Below are 15,008 nucleotides of genomic sequence, written 5' to 3' on the forward strand. Positions count from 1 at the left end.
CAGCAATATCACCCACTCTATGGCTGCAGGCATTGCTTGAGTGGAGAGAATGTGAAACATTTTTTTTATTTTATTCACTGGGGAGACTTTTCAGGGAAATCAGCTGTTCTCGCCCTGGATCTTCCTTATCAAAGTAATGATGCAAGAGGTACTAGGGAGGCTGAGGAGATAGCTGGCCAAAGTGTTGAAGATCAAGCTGATGGCTTAGCTGAATAGTCCTCAGTGTAGATGAAGCCAAGGGTAAGAAAAGGAAGATACTGTGACAATTAAATGTTTCTTCTCATTTTCAGAGAAAGTAGGTCAGAAGGCAGTATTAAAGTTGAATGAAACTACTGAGAAATACATTTTTGTTTTTGTTGTTTATGAGCTGACAGTCCGGATCAGACAGTGGCTTACTTCTCTTTCCCCATAGTATGCTAGGTCAGTGTGCTACAGACATCTGCACATTGCTGCAACACGATTGTAAGATGAACACCAACAGCCCAAATACATTCTTTGTCTCAGTTACACCAATGCAATCTGGCCCCATGTGTTTATTTCAGCACTGAGTGAATTCTTTGGGTTATTTATAGATCCTTCTGAGATTGTGTCAGTGGGGTGAGAGTGAAGCTGCATTAGCAACTGCAGTACTCCAGAGAGGTCTATTGCCTGCCACTTGTCCACTGGCTGTGTAAAAGCCATGCAGAGAAGTGGTCTTGCATCTCTGCTACCACAGAGTAAATGCTCTATGGACTTTGAGCCAGCAGAAAGACCTCAGCCACAGACTGGAGGAACAACATGACCCAAAAGTTCTGGTTTTTTTCTACCTGTCTCCCCAGGATGGAAGTTTATCTCTTTTTCTGCTATGTATGATTCAGAGGTAGTATTTTTTGCCTGGTGTTCTTGAGAAAAGCATTGAGAGGGGAAGTAGAAACATAAATGTATTGGGCAGGATTTTGCTCTATCCAGAGAAAAGTCAAAGTACAAGTCAGTAGGTGCTTTACACAGCTGCAGAGTCTGTTATTTCTCCCTTATCAGAATTGCCTGAAAAGTCAGATAGCTTTGTGCTTCCTCGTGTGTCTGCACTGACAAATACCTTTAACAGACTGTACTGAGTTTCTGTCAATGCCTTCAATCCTCAGTGGCTCCATTACAGTTATTGAGGGACTATCAAAGATGGCTAAAGAAATTAGATGGACAGGAACTGAGTGGAAGCTTCCTAGGGAATGAAAGGATAGAAAAGTAATTTTGTAGGTTGGCTGAGTTCTTGATGAGATGTTTAAGGCTGCTGTGATTTAATTGTATTGCTAATGGTGCATTAGGGTCTTTGGGCATTTTGGTAGAAGTCTCTTGATTATTATTTAAATGGAAAGGAATAAAACACAGTAGGTGTCATTAAAAATGTCTGTCTTTATTTTGGAGATGCTTAGTGGCACTGTGCATGTATCTAATAGGAGACACTGGTCCTGATTCTTATTTTCATGAAAGCTTTTTCACACACTTTGTCCAGATAAAGACTCCCGATGGTGCCATAAATTATTCATATTCTTCCTTTCTGCTCTTGTCAGGGCTTTGGTCAGGCATGGTGCCATACTATGCTACTTTTGAGCACTCCACAGCTGTGCTTCCATTTCAGGGAGTAACTCAGAAAATCAGTTTGTGTGCCTTGGCCCACAGAACACATGGGATGAGACCCGTCATCACTACCTGCTATTACTTGGACCATCTTTTCTTTGTTGGAGACACCACTGTACTTTTTTGCCTATCTATTTTTAATCGATGCAAGACCTAGTAGCAAAGACAGGCACTTGGGAAGGGGAAGCAGATAGCAGCCATACTGTTTGCTGAGGATGTGCCTTGGCTATACAGGAACATAACAAAATGAGTGAGTAAAGGTACTTAAGTCTTTAATCCCTGTAGCATTAAATGGTCTTCTAGAATTTTCCTCTTTAGGTACTTGCTGTAATTTCTATTTATCTATGTTTTGTACGTACAAAGACATGTGAGGTCAAAAACTTCCTGAGAATAAATTCCTTTGGGTGAACATTGATTTTTATTGTATTTTTCACTAGCTTCAGTAATTGCTTCTCTTCTTTTACCTTGCTTAGAATTTCACTTTCTGTGTGCATTTCTCTGTAACATTTCCTTGTGTTTCTGAAACATCTCACAGCTGCTCCATCACTACAAATGTTTCAAAGTAGACAGCAGTAGTTTCTAAAATACACTGTTCTTGCAATTTCTTAACCTACGCATTTTTATCCTCTCTGAGGAGGATCGTTTCTAGATGTTAACTCATGCCTTGTTTATTTTTGTTACACATAGCTGACCTTTACCTCTGTTGTCATTTAGTTGTTAAATTTCAAGATTTAACATTATGGTTTCCTTGCTACCAAACTCGACAACCTTATTAGTTATTTTTACAGTTCTAGAAAAGCATATCAAATTCCTTGCTCAAGTAATGCTGTGTGATCTTGAGCCTAAAGGACATAAAACTTCAATCACAACTTTTTCCACTAGGGTAGCTGAGTGCTGGTTTAATTGTACAAATAAAAAGGCAATACTACAACTTGCTTTAACTCAAGTTTGAGTTAAAACATCATCAGGAATAACAACTATTGGAACGTTACTGTGTAGTCTCAGTGTCTCAGTATTATCTCAGTGCTACTATAAAGAAGAACATGTTACATCTCCATATTCCTTACCTATTTTCCAGCGAAAGACATGAAGTAAAATGTGTAGTAAATGTGAAGTAAAATCTGAAGGGCTTTCAACCACAAAAATCATTTTGCATTTCTGTACACCAATGATTTTTTCCCATAAGAATCTGGAAAGATAGAGGACTCTCCCTAATAGAGCTTCCTAATAAAAACTGCTCTCTCAGATTAATAGAAAAGCATTCAGTGTTCAGTATTGTAGTTTCACTTTCTGTTTTTTTTGCTTCCCTGTTTTGCTACAGTTGCCCTGTCAGCAGAACAATCTTATGTGAAAGGAGGATATGCAAAAGAAAGTTGGAACATACTTACTTATAGGAAAATTGTGGATTTGGACTAGTTTGGTCATTTTTTGTTTAGATAGTAGCCAGAAACTCCTCCATGGGAAGCTTTAGGATTGGTAAGTATTTTTGTTGGCAGAAACAAATTTTGCCCTGCTTAGCCTCTGAGGACAGAATGAGTTTTTCACCTCTTTCTGGAAAGAGCTCTTTCACAGATTAAAACATTGATTAGAGAGTTCTATAATTTATTATTTGTGTTGCTATATTAACTCTTTTTATTGCTCACTTCTTATGAAAACAAGGATGGGGGGATACACAACATATTTTAGAATTCTGAGGCCTCAGTGTCTACAACTGGATGGATGAGTTGCCTTTAAAGTCAGTGGAGAGGCAGAGGCATTTTTAGAGTGTGCTACATCTAACATTTTTTATATGTTTACTTCAGGAAAAGAGGTGAGGCATCCTATGCCCCAATGATAATGTTTGCTAGATATCCATTGACTCCATTAAGTCTGGGAAACTGGGCTCTACATCCTGAACTGTAGAAATCTAATGAGTCTTATCAAGAAAAGTACATGCAAATCACTGAGATGATGAGAACAATCTGCAAGGATATTATGTGATACTAATTTGCAAATTATATAGACCCATGATTAGGCCATTTGGCTGTTCCAGACTTCTGGCCAGCAAGGAAGAAAGGTCAATATATACTTTGCACAGCTGGAGCAAAATCTCTGTGTGAATGCTGGGATGGTGAAGAGAGACAGGAGCTGATGAAAATTATCTGTTATGATGCAGGTAATTCTCCATCACAGAAGTGCTTTTTGAGATCTTTGTGTTATGTGATATGATGAGCTGGTATCTACTGGTAAAAGAATACTGAATTAGGGCCTCATGACAGAAAATCTTATGGAAAACAGAAAAGATGTGTTGGATTAATTAAAACAAAAATTAAGAAATAGACACACAGACAAAAGTATATTGAAAATAAGACAGAATAAGGTGAACTAAGATGATGTTATTGCTCTTGGAAAATATAGGTGAAATTCAGTTACCACTGGGCCAGGCACTGCATGAAATGAATATGACAGACAACTTGAATATTTTGAAAACTAGTTTTCAAAAGCATTTTTCTAAGTCAAAATTTACAGGTACATTGACTGAATTCCAGACCAAGACAATGCTCTAAGGGATTTATTCATATCTCTTCTGTTGTTTTTTTTCCCTCTCCTTGTGATTATGTTGTTTTCTTCTTGCCTTCAGCTACCTGTCTATAATTACAGAAGAGGTTGTTCAGGACTGTGTTTGTTGGAAGCAAGAACAGAAGCTTCACCACAGCTCAACAGTCACAGCTTGATTCATGAATCAGTGACTACCAAAAAGGACATCTAGGCCAGTCATTCATGAATAAGTGAGACATCCCTGAGTTGATTTCTGGTACAGTAATGCTGTTGAAAATGCTGTTTTCAGAAATGCTAGCTTCTATAACAGGGCATTGTATCAGGGGGATTAAAGAACTACAAGAGGTCTAGAGCAGAGATTTTTGAAATTGGTTTTGGATCAGCCACCCAGTGTGTAGCCCAGGTCTGTTTCTTCGGTATGAAGAAACCCACACAATTACAACTGATCCCAAGTAACAATAAGAAAAATAAGGAAATAGGAACACATTTTCTTTTATAGTGCAGAACTGTAGTTCTCTGAGTATTCAAGTAAGAAACAATAATGTGTACAGTCAGAAGGCAGCTTTTATATCTGACAATTTATTCACTAGACAAAAGAACTAAAACTGGCCCCCTTTAGCAGTGTGTAAGCATACAGATCACAAAATTCCAACACAAATTTTAATGATATGAAATCTACCAGTGGATATATTGATATTGAAAGGTTTTCCAAATCATATAGTTTGAATGGGAAAAGTTTTGTTTAAAAACATTAAAATTAAATTAATTTCAGATTAAACCAACTCAAAGATCTAACTTTCATTCACTTTCCTAATGGCTTGATACGCACCCATTAAAGCCAATGCTAACATCCAATTAAGTCCTGTGAAAAAGTATATGTTAGTAACTTAGTTATTCAGTGTTCTATAATTAGATTTCTGTCTATAAAATCAGGGCTTAGCTCTTTCTAGAAAAAATACAGAAGTATATGTAAATATTTATTTGAAAGATTTAATACTAGGTTTAAGATTAAATACGTGCACATTTTACAGTAGAAGAATGGACTTCAGTATATACTTACATGTGATGAATTAATTCCTTCAGCCTGGCAGAGCATAAAGATGCCAATTATTGTGTGTAATAGGCAATGAAAAGGTATATTTTATATTTAGATTATAAGAAACACCTTTAACACTTTATAGAGAAAAGCTTAACTGCAAAAATGAACTCAGTTGACATAGCAATTAGTAATATTTAACACACGTTCTAACACAATATTCTTACAATCTGAACAAGTTCAGATGATACTGAGTGACATTTGAATTTGTTTATCTTTATAATAAGTCTTTCCTTTTTATCTCCAGCCTGCCAGTATAATTTTTTTTCCTGATCCAAGGAAGTTCCATGAATTTTAGTAAGAGACTAAAAACTAACAAAGTTATATCCAAATAGCAGTATTGATACAGAGAATGACCAGGAATCTGGAAATAATTGCAGTTGCTGTTGAACATTCATAAGTATATAAAAAAATTCAAATAAGGAATGTTTATAGTGCTAGTTAAATCAACGTATTTATGTATTCCAAGAATTCATGCACAATTTTTCTTTGGAATAAATTTGTGGAGGTTCTTTTTGCTACTGGATAAATGAAATGGATGTTATGGGGTCTCAACACTGAAGCCCGAAGTTATGAGCAACATTTCCATTTATTCCCTTGGACAGCAAATCTAAAACTCCTCAGAATCTTTACCAATGTCTTTAGGCTCCAGATGATGTGAATTTCCTTCTACCTTTTCCTTTTCTTTTTCTTTTTCCTCTTCCTCTTCTTTTTCCCTCCTTTCCTTTCATTTTGTTCTGGGATGCTCACTTTCTTAGATTTAATTTTGTCTCTGTAACAGAGTTCTCAACTTCAGTATGAAAGACATTAGAAAAATAAACCATAAACGACTGCAGTTTACAACAGGGTCTCACATAAAGACATATAACAAGAAAATAAGTTCAGTAAAATAATAAAAGTTCTATTTCACTGCTCTCTCAGTCATATCATAAAGCCAAAACCACTGTCTGGCTCTAGCAGACATGCAGTATTCTTTTAAATGGCTGGAAGTACAGGTACTGTAGTAATGATTATTTTCTGCAATGGGTAGAAGGGAGATCTCAACGGAAGCCTATTAGTCCTCTATGCATCCAGTGATCTCTTTTTCTCTTGAGGCCTGTAGGTGAGTTTTTTGCTTCCTCTTGAAGGTACAAGTTTTATCTTCATCTTTTTCTTCTCTCAAAAAATTTAGTTTCATATGTGACAGACTTGTTATGTTGTGTCCCTACCCAATAAATATCACCAGACGATGCACCGTGCTACATATATACCAAGAATGTACAGGAAAAGATTCCAAATGGCTATAACTCATGTGTACAACTATAAACAGGATTATTCTGGTTTACATCTATTACAGAAAATAAAATGTGTTGTTAAAGAAAATCAAATGTGATGTTACTGAGATCCTTCTTCACTAACACCACTAATACCACTAATACCACTAATACACCAGCATAACACACAGCATAACTTATTGCGAGATAATTTACTCACATGTCTTCCTGGCTATTCTTGGAGCCAAGTGGTAGAATGAAGTGCTCTTTTAACCCAATTTTTCATTTTTTTCTTTGAATTTGCTAAGTCTCTTGTATGGCCTCTACAAACTATGGCACAGAATGGGCTTGGTGTTTGGATCACTAGCAGCTCTATTTGTGTTCATTACTGATGGCATGTGCAAACTGATGAATGTATCATTTCACACCAGCTTAAGTATGCTCCCTAAGTTCCTCTCAGGTTTGTCTCCCACATCCATAAGGACTTGCAGTTTTAGTGTCCATATTGGGCAGATTTAGATTTGAAGTTTGGAAGAAGTTGTTCCCCTCTTCACTGTGAGGGTGGTGAGACATCAGAACACATTTCCCAGTGAGGTGGTGGAAGCCCCATCCCTGGAAGTTTTTAAGTCCAGGATGGACAGGGCTCTGAGCAACCTGATCTAGTGGGAGGTATTCCTGCCCATGGCAGGAGGGTTGGAAGTCGATGATCTTAAAGGTCCCTTCCAACCCTGAAAATTCTATGATTCTATGATTGTCAGATCCTTGCGATTTCTTTCCTTCAACTATCTTTCCTTTAAACCTGCCACAGTCTTGAATTAGGCCATTATTTCATCCTTGAAAATCAGTTTCCATTTACTCAGTTCACCACTTTCTGAAACCACAGTAACTCATGATTGCTGGGGCCAGAGGGGAATTGCCTGAGAGATGTGTAATGCACTGAGCTAACATGTAAGGCTAAAGTATAAAATTTAAGTTATAAATGAAAGTGACAAGCAAAATTTTTCTCCACTTAGCTTTATTAATGATGCAATATTTTATTGCCTGTGGCTAAAAGTATTTATTGTCATTGTGTTTAGCTGTAATTTGGTTTCACTTTGCTTTATACATTTTTTTTCCCATTTTTTTCCCACAGTATCATTTTGTTTCCATGCAGATTGCTGTCATAGTGTGTTCATGCAGCAGTTGTGTTCTGTGAACAAACATATGCAGACTGGCATTCATCTAATGAAGCTTAACTTTAAGCTCATTTTTAAGCATGTGGCTGAAATCAATAGCTACATAGATTGTCCTTCTAGGGTGACTAATAAAGCTGCATAGGTTTTTTCTGGTTGTAAGCACAAGCATATATCTGGCAATATCAACCAGCAAAGTCTTCGACATTTATTTAATTAGACCACAAGTCTCACTGAGACCAGGGGGAATATTTGAGTACTTTAAATTAAGTATCTGGTGGGTCACAAACAGTATTAAGTATCTTGGAGAGTCAAGACTTGAATTTGAATATCATAGATTAGATTGTGCTCAGAGAAAGATACTGAGAACGTTCATAAACAAGAAGAAACTTTCATGATGAGAGTTTGAAATTACAAAATAGTTTGATCTATAAAGGAGTGGAATTAGAGCAAATGTATCAAAATTGTGTGAAACGGTGACTGCTATTTAAATGGAAGAATGAGATTGTCCCTTTGATAAATAGTATAACAACAGTGAAAATAAAAAAGCAGGCTGGAAACCATTATAAGGAAACATTTTCTACAGTGAGTAATTAGGTAATAGAACTCATTCTCAGAGTAAATGAGACCAATGAAGATTCCTAGTGAGACTGAATATTCCCATGGATAACAGTGGTACCTGGAGTTATAACAAATGATATGCAAACAATATAATAATACTTATTGTAATGGCCATTAAACCTTCTGCTCCAGGGCTCAGTGTAATCTAAATGAGACAAGAGCTGCTGTACAAAAGTAGATGATACCTGACAGAAAGGACAAATTATATCACACCTGTCTGACAGAGGGATGTTCTGCCATCTCCTCAATTATGTGGTGATGACCAGTTTCAAAGACAGCATTAATAACAGAGCCAATCTTCCTCTGTAGATCTAACCTAGTACGATAGTTCCACTTGTTCTATATATCTGTCTAATACCCTTTAAGAAGTATAGACATTCAGTAAAAGATATACACACTCAATGTGTTGTCTCTTGGAAGCTTTCTGTAAGTATATTATTAGTTCAATAGACTGTGTATTTGACAGATTTCTTCAATCTGTTAAAAAAGTTATTTGGTTGGGGTTTTTTTGTGTTGTTTTTTTGTTGTTTTGTTTTGTTTTTCCATTTTGGTATTTTGGAATAAACCTCTGATAATTAGGTCTTCTGATTGCAGCATTTTTCAGCACCGGTGGCTCTATCATCAAATATATTTCTGTTCTTTCACCCTTTTTATTGACTTCAACATTCCTTTTTTTCAAGATAAAATCTTTTGAGCACAAATAAAGGCTCTTCATAGAGTAGTTCCTGCACTTTTTAGCCATCTTTCATTTTTATATCATCATTCTAAAGAGAATATAGAATGATGATGGTCTTGATGAAAACCATAATGACCACATCAGAGCAGAAGTAGCATCATGAAACTTCTTTTTGTGCTGTAAGTACATGTATGGCAGAAATTGCAATGTGGTCAGACAGCAGTGATGTGTGTGGAAACTCTCATTCTCAAAATCATGGGTTTTTTTAAAGTTCATTAAAGGTGGACACTTAAAATTCCCAAACTGCCAGCAATGCCAATTATATGTATTTCTTTGTGTTCTTGTGCAGCTTTAGGTGTGGATTACAGAAGTTAATGTCTTGGTGGCACTACCATGTTTACAGAAAATTGGTCCTGTTTCACATCTTCTGTTATATGCACATCTTAATTGTTCAGTGTAATATTTCTACTTAATTACAGGAAATGTCACTTACTATATTGATGGTAAAATGAACACAAGCAATGCAAATGACATTGTACATTTTTACAATGAGAGAGAAAATGATTAATTATGAGACAGAATAAATTAACTCATACATCAAATGCTTTTAAGGGGTGTAAGAGGTGGAGGTAGGAGGTGCTTCCAGCTTAATTTCTTCTGTAGAGGAAATTAGAGTCAAATTATATTAGACACTAAAGAGCAGGAATGGTCTCCATGGCCTAGAAGAGCATATAATTGTACCTAACATTTATAGACACACAACGTATCATCTTGAAGTTTATACACTGTATGGATCACTTCATTTATCAAGTCCATTGTAGTATCATAGTGTACTCCCTCACAAATTTTATTAGAAAGATTCAGTCATGGCTAGTATAAACCAGCTGGAGTATGCTTGCAGGAGCAGGCACATACAGAAGAGGAATCACAATGAATTTCATGAAGTAGAAGCTGCAAATTGATGACTTTAGGTCAGCCATGGAAAATTTCTGGAAACTCGATCTTAAATAGGAAAGAAGCCGAGTCTATAAATTATTTCTCTTCATTGTCCAGAGATTTAAGCTATGGCAATCCCTGGGGATGAGCACTATTCATCCAGTAATAGGGCCAGGTTTCTAAAGAAGCGAGTATACTTTTGCCTTACACTGCCTAACATAACTTTATTCTTTCTTACTTTGCTTTCACATATAAGTATTTAATGCTTTTATCAAGCTGGAGTGTTTTTCATGTTGAGAAGGAAATTTCTTGAGGTGCAGTGTTTTAGGAGAAAAAATACATTGATTTGCATGAGGAAGGACCCTTTTGCTCATGTCCCCTTAATGCAGCATGCAGTATAAAGCTAACAGCAGTCATCTCCAAGAATTCACCACAAACAGTTCAACAAAAGCTTTCAACATTTCCTCAGTTTTCCCCATCTCTTCCTCAGGTTAAGGGGCCAGCTAAAATCAAGGTGTCATTTTTTCTAGATGGCAGGACAAAAGGGACCTGGATCAGCAGAGGGTCACATTTCTGAGCCTGGCAGAAAAGGAATGGCCAAGTGGTCTTCCACCTGGAGAAGAGACAGAGAGAATATTGAAAGATACTGAGGATGGCTTTCAGATACTCAGAGTGGGGTCAGTCTTGCTTTTATTTATTTTTGTTTAATTTTTAAAATAGAAATATTTTTTCATTCCAACATAGACTCTAAAGAGATTTTAAAAACACTGTCTGTTTTACTTTAGACAAGTGTACCATCAACACTGCACAAACATCTCTTCACATTTCTCCCTCTGCTACATCCCACAGGTAGTTGTTTCACTTCCCCATTCCTACTGTGTGTATATATGTATTTACACACACAGGATTCAAAATGCTGGTAACTCTCTTGGCATCACGAAGCCAGTAGAAATAGGTATAAGTCACTAATAAATGTTGCATCCCAAAGCTACAGCATGAAAAAAGATGGCCTCTTTCCCAGAAGCTGTGCACTGAATATTTAAATTTGTTTGCACACCAGCACTGACTGCAGTGTTTTCAGCCAGTGCACGTAGCTAAGTGCAAGCGGTGCAGACTGCAGTTAATTAGTAAGTTTGCTTTACTAGGCTGTGACTATAGCAACTTTATTCTCATTAAATACTTTTCATGCACATAGGTGGAAAACCAAAACGTTCCTCAAAGAGGTTCTGTCCATGTGTTCAGCTCTTCTTCTTCACCAATTCACAATCCCCTGAATAAAAACAAATTAGTGTTAGTGTGAACAGACAAGAGGTTTTGAATTACTTTATTGCATCTCATTGTTATCTAAAGATTCCCTCTTGAGTATATATTTTCTCTGGTATGCCTAGTGCATTCTTTTACGTACTCTAAAAGTTTCAAGCAGTTGTTGTAATGTGAAAATTATTTATCAATTTTCCGTTATGTAGATAACTTGGCAATTAAAAAATAATTTCATAAGCTAAAATAATAGCAAAATAACATAATCATAGAAACAATTAGGCAACCAATTCTAATATTTGTGTATAAATATCTAAATTGTGCGTTTTTTAAATATTAAATAATTTCTGAAACATGGGGCAATGGGTCAAAAGTGGAAGAGCAGAAGCTAGGGACAATGCTTGATATATTACCTTTTTTCCCTCATTCATGAGGATTTATTTTGAAACCCAACCTGTTCAGGATTTCAGAAGAGTTATTTGGCCTGCAATTTAAATCCCTTGGTGCTAATTTGCTTTTCTCACGTATACTAGAATAAATAGTATTCAACTTAATTGAAGTCAGTGGAAATACAGAGGTAAAACCAACAGAAGAAAATTAAACCTTTTGAAGTAAAACTTACTGCAGTACCTTCGTAAAGGTGAAATTAGTTAGTTTAGTGTGTTAATCACTTGTCAAAGTCTGACATTTTATAAAGCATTAGCAGCTGGAGTCTATTGTCCAGACAAGGATAATCAGCAAATCCAAGTTTATAAATTGTTGACTGGAAACAAGGGTGCAGAGATAACCCTGGAGAGGTTGTGAAAGACTTCCTTGGAGTTTATTTGCATTGCAATTCTGCTGGAAGTCACAGTGGCTTGGCTTCCTACCTACTTACTGCCATTTATTTTTGATATGCCCCAAAGCATCCATGACACTTATTAAAATAGAACAGTGTCTAGGCAACCAGCAACGCTACTGTATCTTGCTTTAGCAATTACTCTATTTTAAGACGCTTCAAAGAGACTCAGTGTACATCGTCAAACCTACTGTATCTGTTGATTCATGTAGCTTATGAAACCTTTGACCTAGATCAAAATTGCCAATGTTTAAGAAGGGAATCTGCACAGTGTCCACTTGCAGTTTAGCAAGATGTTTTTCTCATTTATATAATTTTCTTCATACTTTTTGTACATCCTGCAGGCTATATTTGCTTGTAATCTAAAAAAATACATTTTGCTAATCCATGTTATGCCCCTTTATTTATCTGTGTGGTGCCTTTATGCACCTTTGCTGAAAATGTACCTTTTTGCAGAGTGCCATTAACACTATATATGTAAGAATTTCCCTTTCGTCTCATTTTTATGGCAAAGTCTTTCTGCAATTTCTGGATGTAAGCCAGCAATGTTAGAGAGAAAATTGGAGCTATTCTGCCCTTGAGCCTGCCAATGTTCTCACAATAGGGAATATTAGTTTATAAATTACCCTGGAGAGAAATGCCAGTCACAGAAAGCTCAGGAGCTCCACAGGAGCCAAAGCACACCTTTCTGATGTTTCACTTCTGTGGGTGTTCACATCCAAATGTAAATAAAATGTTAAATGCTAAATTTACATTTAGAGCGGCATTCAGCATTATAAAAGATCTCCCTGCCTCATGCATCTTGGTGAAATGGTTCTGTCTGAAATGTTTGTGTCTTATGGACTGCGTTTTACTGTATTTTACTGGGAGGAAAATATCTGATGGGAAATAAGTCAAACAGTCTAATTATTCCAGATGTATTACCTATCAGAATATATCCGTCAGCAGAGAAACAAAAGGCTGGTTTCTCCTATGAAGCTCGTTCTTGGTGGTGGTAATTTAGTTTGCTTCTCCCAAAGAAGCAGAGTTTTGAACTGCTGAGCATTTTCAGATGATGAGTTTGTCTCAGAACTGACAGTACGATAATGCTGTGACGCAGGGGATACAAGTCAGATAGCATAGGCTGTAGTGAGGTATATAAAAGGACAGCAAAATATTGCTTCAAAGTATAGGCTATCAGAATGGAAGGATACATTTCCAGATTGTTTAAATCAGCATATCAGGGTGTGAATCATTGCAATCACACTAGCTGTGAATGTTCCCTGCAAGAACTAATTGTTGACAGTTCTATCACCCATTTCTGAGTCTGGTTTAATATTTCATATTTCCTAACTGCACTGATGTGCCTGGATGTGGCATGATTATGCTGTTTAGGGCCCTGACTTCTTCTCAGTGAATATGCTGGAAAAGCATTTTCTTGCTTGAAAGGTTCAGGCCCGCTGTCTATTGTAAATATCCTGGACACTTCACAAAGAAAAGAAATAGCACAAACTATGACCCAAGGACTTGGAAGTATAATTAGATTTCTAATTAGAGAATATGACATAAACTCATACATTTTTGCGAAATTTGTTTGTCAGAGGTTTCCTAGGTGTTTAGTACCTTCCGGCCTAGTGAATATAAAATTTATTTCAGCTAAACTTTTTTTATTTATGCCTATGTAATTTGTTGTTCTGCATTTATTTTATGCAGAAGCAACTGAAATATAATTGTCATTTGAGGAATCACACTATCAAAACAGCATGTTCCCCTTCCTATGTCTCTTGGCCCACACAAGAGGGAGTAACATCATTTAACCTCAGCAGGGAAAAGACATAGAAAAAATTGTCATGTGAGGAACAAGGAGTTGGTTTTGATGATCCCTATGGTTCCCTTCCAACTTGAGATATTCTGTATATTCTGGGGACAGTGGACCAAGGCAGGTTTGTGGTCCTCTTGATGGAATAAAAAGGGCTGACAGGAGGGAAAAGACAGCATGAAAACCAAGATTTGTCAGGTAGAAAGGCAAAGAATGAGGTTGTGAGTCGAAGATAATGACAGAAAGAGTTAACGTTGACTGTAGAAAGGGTCTAAGGGTGGGAGGGAGTATTATCCATGTCAGGATAATGTTCCTAGACTGGACTTCAAAAATACCTTGTTTGCCTTTTTGAAGATGAACAGGTAACTCTCACTGATTTGTGCACCCTAGACATCTCTTAGCAGGGACAGAGAGAGGGTACCCAAGGAGGAGCAGTAGTCCTTGCTACCATGTACTCATTCTCTCCAGCCCCAAGATGTGCTTTCCCACCATCTAAAATTGACTCTAGGGTGTGTGGCTGCAGAAGCCACAGCAGGGCCCTGGGGATTGGGGGCATGTGCGGGAACTGCTGCTTCAGAGAAAAACATTTTCCATGTTCCCCATGGACGGCATTTGTTTGTTTATGTTCAGATCCAAATCTCTTCGATTGTTTGAGAATGATAGGTTTCTCCCCTTAGAACTGAAAAACACAACCTTTTCGAGACAGAGGTAGAGAAAAGCAGCTGGCATTCACAAGCTGCTGCTTGGCATGAACAAAAGGATATTGAGATAAGAGAGTGTAAAAGAAGGGTTTCTCTTCTCCACATTAAGGGCCTGATTATGCACAAATGCACTACAGGCACGGCAGAGGCTGGGGAGAGAGAAGGGGTTGTGAAGTGTCAGGATCACAGATACATCACACACTGTGGGAATTTATCCGCCAGCCTTCTTAACACCTTAGCAAAGCAAGCTGGAGTAGTATTTCCTGTTCTTGTTTTTCTGGCAGGCCGTGTAGTCAGGAATATTGAATATTAAAGCAGGTCAAACACAAAGAGAGAGAGGAATGGAAAAGTATACAAATATGGTCCAGGGTTTGTATGCCTTCTTTAGCTTTGCAGAATTCTGGAAAACAAGATTTTATCAAAATCTTAAGGTCCCAATTGTTCGAGCAGATCCTTAGGCAGATTTGAAAATGAAAGCAAAGGAGTTTGTAGACTATAATTTTCCTGC

The sequence above is a fragment of the Calypte anna genome, chromosome 2 (assembly GCF_003957555.1).
Source record: "Calypte anna isolate BGI_N300 chromosome 2, bCalAnn1_v1.p, whole genome shotgun sequence".
Lineage (NCBI taxonomy): Eukaryota > Metazoa > Chordata > Aves > Apodiformes > Trochilidae > Calypte > Calypte anna.